Consider the following 6,364-nt stretch of genomic DNA (forward strand, 5'->3'; position numbering starts at 1 on the left):
TATTTGCATAAATGCTGCAAAATAGGTCTATTTGGTCTCAGCAAGCTAAGTCTGCTCTGCTAATGTCACATCAATCAGAATGCCTATGATTCCAGGACAGGAAAGACAAAACAATATTGCAAGTCATGAACACCTGCTAATTCTGGAATCACAATATGGAAAATTAATATAAATGAGTCGACTTCTTATCATTTATGATCAAGTCCGTGACTCCTCTTTTAGAGAGGTGTACGTGACAGATATTTATTACACTGTACTTTTCATATCAGCACGCAGTGTAAATATATGTTCATAACAATCCTACTATTCCACGGTTTTGTGTTTCAAAGCAGTGGGTGTCACATTGTACTGTGTGTCATCCCTCCTAACATGTGAGTGAGCCATGTGAGTCAGTTAGAGTAGATTGTTAAGGGCACCAAGAACTAAAAATAACCTGTTCACATGTATGTAAGTAAAAATGAATCAGAGAACAAAATAAGCTATCCACCAATGTACTCTACTCCTTCTGTGCTGTTCATTTAAGTATACCAGGAATTTTACTTATGGAAACAACATTGAATTATTATGGAAGGAAGGCAAATCAGAGATGAGAGTAATAAAGGAATCTCAGGGCTCTGTTTTCCTTTGAGTCTTCCAACCCTTGCTGTTTCTTTGCTACCTTCAACTCCCTCTGCCCTCCTGCCTTCCGTGCCACTAATTTCACCTCCAAAATTGATGCCATCAGATGCAAAATCCCCTACCTTGTTTCCCTGCCCTCTCCTACCTCACCCCCCCCCCTTAAAGGCACCTTCCCATGTGCTCCTCCCGCACTGACACGGGCAATGAGGTCCATGCTCTTCTACTATTCTCCCTCCCCAACCTGCTTCCTTGATCCCGTCCCCTCTAACTTGCTTCACTTCCTCTCCTCTAATGCCTGTCCTCTTGGATGTTCCAATGCTTTCTCAAACTCCACATGTCTAAAGCCAAACTCATCATCCTCCCTCCCTCCAGTATCTCAAACCCTCCCCACTTCTCCCTCAGTGCTTACAATGCCACTATCTCCTCTGTCCTCTACGTCTGCTGCTTGGACATCATCCTTGACGCCTCCCTCTCCAAACCCCCGCCCCCATATCCAGTCTTTTGACCAATCCAGTCGATTATATCTTCGCAATATCCCCAGGATCAGACATTTTCTCCCCCTCAATGCCACCAAAACTCTCATCCACTCTCTAATAATCTCTTGCATCCTGTAAAGTAACATTTTTGTAGTTCTCTATGCCACATAAAAATCTCTTCCTCATCTACAGGTCTGTTATTTGCAGTACGTTTGTTGAAAGGGCAAACTAATATGCTAATATTGTAATTATGTCCCATGGTCAGGATATGTTCAGAAGTGTAGCGTTCTCTGTCTGAATGTAATAGAATTGCATTTGGATCATTTACAGTAGCTATATCATGTTGTTCTTAGTCTGTCTAGAATCACCAGCCCAGCAAAAAAATTGACTTGCAAATTGTTTTCAAATGTTGGTAACTTGAGTCAACTGTACAATTATTACAACGGTTATATCTACAGAACAAGGTTTAAAAAACATAGAGAAAAAATATCGTGTGAAGTCTATATGCCTCTATCTCAAATCTAAATAACAATAATAATCTAGACTATTTATTTAAAAACACTATAAAAAAAAAACCTTTCATAAAAAAAATAATACAAAACAGAATTTACTGTGATATCTTAACAAATAAGAGTTCTTGTCAGTTAACCAGACATAGTGCAAATGCTAAAACGTTACATATTTTTTGTATAAATCAATACAATGATTAATTATAAGTAGCCTTTTTACATGCTTTAATAAAGGCACATACATTTTTCCATCATTATTAAGAAGACACTTATAGAAAACAAAACTGTATTAAGTATGCTTAAGGAAAATAAAGTAAACTTAGGGGTATATTTACTAAACTGCAGGTTTGAAAAAGGGGAGATGTTGCCTAAAGCAACCAATCAGATTCTAGCTGTCATTTTGTAGAATGTTCTAAATAAATGATAGCTAGAATCTGATTGGTTGCTATAGGCATCATCTTCACTTTTTCAAACCCACAGTTTAGTAAATATACCCCTTAGTGTTAAATTGTCTGGAACCTCTTTTAGGGAGCGTTCCATGAAACAATACCCCTGATTGTGAAGGTGGTTCTCTGACGCAAGGACGCCAACATCTATATGTTTGTCTTTAGAGAGATACATACAGATTTTATCTGCATTTCCAGGACAGCCCTTTTTTAAAGTGACAATCTCCCTTCTTTATAATATTGACCAACTGCAAAGCATCACTTGTCCCATCCTCTATCTTCATGTGTTCATTATATTGTTATATTAATATGCCTAATGGTATCTGTGTATATGTGTATATATATATATATATATATATATATATATATATATATATATATATATACACACACACACATACACATTAGTACTATATGCATGCAGAAAAGGAGCAGGAGAGAAACCTGCACTTACCTGGTGTTTAGTTTGAGAACTGCAGGAGGAATGATACAAGCCTGAATGTAGACGTGCTATTTATACCTGCTGTCTGCCTCTACTTCATCTCTTTTATGCTGCATTAAAAATATTACTTTCTTATCAGCAACTTATCTATCTCTTGAAAATTCATAATAGCGCAAGGGAAAATTGGATAGGAGCAATTATGTAAAACTCATCCGGGGAGATACAAACTAAGCATGTAAGACAAATTAGCACTAATTACTTTTGCTTAAATTAAAAAAGCATTTTCTATCGGCACAGCACTTCCAATCATAATTTTAAACCTTTAAGCATTTTGTTGCTGGTGTTGAATGCAGCATATTAATCAACTCTATTTGCCACGTCTGCTACACCAAATAAATGGTTGTCTGAATGCGTCTTAAACCCACTACTGATAATCTAAACCAGAAACACGAGGCATCCCTATGATATATGTTTATATACCTGTATGCTAAAGGGACATTCCATCAGAAGGTGTAGGAGCAAGGGTTACAGGAAATGGAGCCACTAGTTCTTGTGGCTTTGGCTACTGACTTTTTAACACAAAGACCACAATGAATGAACTTGACAGATTTGTTTTGGGAGTTTATTTAATTTACAAATAAATTACTTGTTAAAAGTACACACTGCTTGTGCTCAATGCAGATTGTTGCCTATCACAGCAATTAAGCTGGGTACACACTACAGGAAAATTCTAACGACCCAATATATTTAACAAATTTACCAGCAACTGAAAAAAGAAAGTACCGATCAGCATGCTGATTTATGTGTACACACTATTGAAGTTTTACATGATTTATTGTCAGATCTGTGCTCTTCATCTGTCATAACCATCAGTTGAAAAGATCCTGACTCTGTACACTCCATAGAGATCTATGGACAATGTGGGTCATGAGTGTATACAGTCCTGGGCAAAAGTTTTGAGAATGACACAAGTATTGGTTTTCACAAAGTTTGCTGCTTCAGTGTTTTAGACCTTTTTGTCAGATGTTGCTATGGTATACTGAAGTAAAATTACAAGCATTTCATAAGTGTCAAAGGCTTTTATTGACAATTACATTAAGTTTATGCAAAGAGTCAATATATGCAGTGTTCACCCTTCTTTTGAAGAGCTCTGAAATTCACCCTGGCATGTTGTCAATCAACTTCTGGGCCACATACTGACTGGTGGGTTTTTGTTTGTCCATCTGCCTGTTGACGATTGACTACAAGTTCTCAATGGGATTAAGGTCTGGGGAGTTTCCTGGCTATGGACCCAAAATTTCGATATTTTGATCCCCGAGCCACTAAGTTATCACTTTTTCCTTATGGCAAGGTTCTCCATCATGCTGAAAAAGAGATTGTTCATCACCAAACTGTTCTTGCATGTTTGGGAGAAGTTGCTCATGGAGGATGTTTTGGTACCATTCTTTATTTATGGTTGTGTTCTTAGGCAAAATTGTGAGTGAGCCCAGAGAAGCAATCCCACACATGAATGGTCTCAGGATGCTTTACTGTTGGCATGACACAGGACTGATGGTAGCGTTCACCTTTACTTCTTTGGACAAACGTTTTTCCAAATGCCCTAAACAATCTGAAGGATTCATCAGAGAAAATTACTTTACCACAGTCCTCAGAAGTCCAATCCCTGTACCTTTTGCAGAATATCAGTCTGTCACTGATGTTTTTCCTGGAGAGAAGTGGCTTCTTTGCCTTCTTGACACCAGGCCATCCTCCAAAAGTCTTCACCTCACTGTGTGTGCAGATGCACTCACACCTGCCTGCTGCCATTCCTGAGCAAGCTCTGCACTGGTGGTGCCTGGATACCCGCAGCTGAATCAACTTTAGGAGATGGTTCTGGTGCTTGCTGGATGTTCTTGGGCACCCTGAAGCCTTCTTCAGAACTTTTGAACCTGTGTCTTTGAAGTTCTTGATGATCCGATAAATGATTGATTTAGGTGCAATGTTGCTAGCAGTAATATCCTTGCCTGTGAACACCTTTTGTGCAAAGCAATGATTACTGCACATGTTTCCTTGCATGTAACCATGATTAACAGAGGAAGAACAATGATTTCAAGCACAACCCTCCTTTTAAAGCTTCCAGTCTGTTATTCTAACTCAATCAGTATGACATAGTGATCTCCAGCATTGTCCTCGTCAACACTCTCACCTGTGTTAACAAGAGAATTACTGACCTGATGTCAGCTGGTCCTTTTGTGGCAGGGCTGAAATACAGCGGAAATGTTGTTTTTGGCATAAAGTTCATTGTCATGGCAAAGAGGGACTTTGAAATTAATTCCAATTCATCTGATCACGCTTCATGACATACTGGAGTATATGCAAATTGCCATCATAAAAACTGAGGCAGCAGACTTTGTGAAAAATAATATTTCTGCGAATCTCAAAACTTTTGGCCATAACTGTACACACTGCAGAATTGGAATGACATTGTTCCATCGATGAACAAGATTTTTAGTTCAGTTTAAAATCTTGTTCAATGATACAGTGGGTTTTGGAATGATAATTGTTCAATTGTTCATCGTTGCAGGGTACACACTACTGTGATATTGGGCCAACCGGTCGTTTACCTTCTGATTGGCCCGATAATCGGCTAAAAACACAGTAGTGTGTACCCAGTCTTAGTTGATAGAAATCTGAAGAGGGAGTATGGACAATGCAATAAAGGGTGACATTAAACTAATGGCTAATTTATAGCACTATTAGAGTATTTGAGATTTATTATTTGGGATATTTCAAAATAGGTTTAATTCAATGTATTTATTTTAGAAATCCATAGCATTTGTGGCCTGAATCATTCTAAAATAATGAAGGACTTGAAACAAATTGGTGAGGGAAAGGAGGTACAGGATATATTTAAATGTCATTCACAAATTACAGAACTTTTAATTGGTTGTATCAGAAAACTTGATAAAATATCTACTTTATCACCATTATCATCATTTTCCTTAAAGCCTTCCAGTCTCATGCCTAAACTCCCACCGGTCGGCTACCTCTCTTTCTCATCCCTTCTTCCCTTCTCCCCCTTCCTCCCGTCTCTCCGTCTCATCCATGTGTCTGTCTGTCTTCCCCTCCCTTTAGATTGTTCGCTCCTTTGAGCAGGGCTCTCCTACCTTCTGTTTCCATCACTTTTAACTGCGCTCTCCAGCTACTCAGCTCACCTCCTCTCAGTCCCTCTGCCCTCTGTCTCCTCTCGCTTCTCTCCGCTCCCCTCAGTGACTCTCAACCTGTCATCCGTGCCCACCCTCTTGGGCCATAGTTACCTGCCTGTACTCACTTTTCCCCTCCCTCCCTCTCTTTCATGCTGTGCCTGAGCCCCCAGAGTTATAGTGCTTACTGTTACTTGTACTGTGCTGTTTCACCTTGTACTGTGCCATTGTTTGTCCTTGTACGGCGCTACGGATACTTTGTGGCGCCCTATAAATAAAAATTAATAATAATAATAATAATAATAATAATAATAATCACCATTTATTTATATATCGCCACAAATTCCGCAGCGCTGTACAGATAATATGGGGCAGATATATTCTGAAAAGTCTCTGGTATCTTGCCCGCTAATAGCTGCTGGGGAAACTGTGTGTCCTCAAAACCCCAGTCACTAGGACAGATGGAAGAAACATAGATTTATACCCCTGCAGTGCTACCATCTTGCTCCTGGGGCTTTGCTCCTTTAATTATATTTGTGGGTGTAGCTTCTATCTAGCGACCATTTCACACATGATGACACTGCCTTAGCTACATGCAGTTCGGTCCTCACTAACAGAATCATACAAGTCAACAGCTCACTGCCTCCCACATCAGTACATATATATCCTGCTGCTGTGAACATTCCAATGA

At 39.1% G+C, this 6,364-nt stretch overlaps 1 protein-coding gene across 1 annotated transcript in view; it reads right to left on the bottom strand.

Moving 5' to 3' along the window:
* TSHB (thyroid stimulating hormone subunit beta) overlaps positions 1 to 2,537 on the bottom strand; it is a 15,685-nt gene extending 13,148 nt beyond the window's left edge. The window contains exon 1 of the mRNA XM_075198168.1: positions 2,504 to 2,537. The gene's annotated coding sequence lies outside the window, so the exon portion shown is untranslated. The remainder of the gene's footprint in view (positions 1 to 2,503) is intronic.
* Positions 2,538 to 6,364: the final 3,827 nt, after the last annotated feature.

This window comes from Mixophyes fleayi, chromosome 2, assembly GCF_038048845.1.
Source record: "Mixophyes fleayi isolate aMixFle1 chromosome 2, aMixFle1.hap1, whole genome shotgun sequence".
In the NCBI taxonomy this organism is placed as follows: Eukaryota; Metazoa; Chordata; class Amphibia; order Anura; family Limnodynastidae; genus Mixophyes; species Mixophyes fleayi.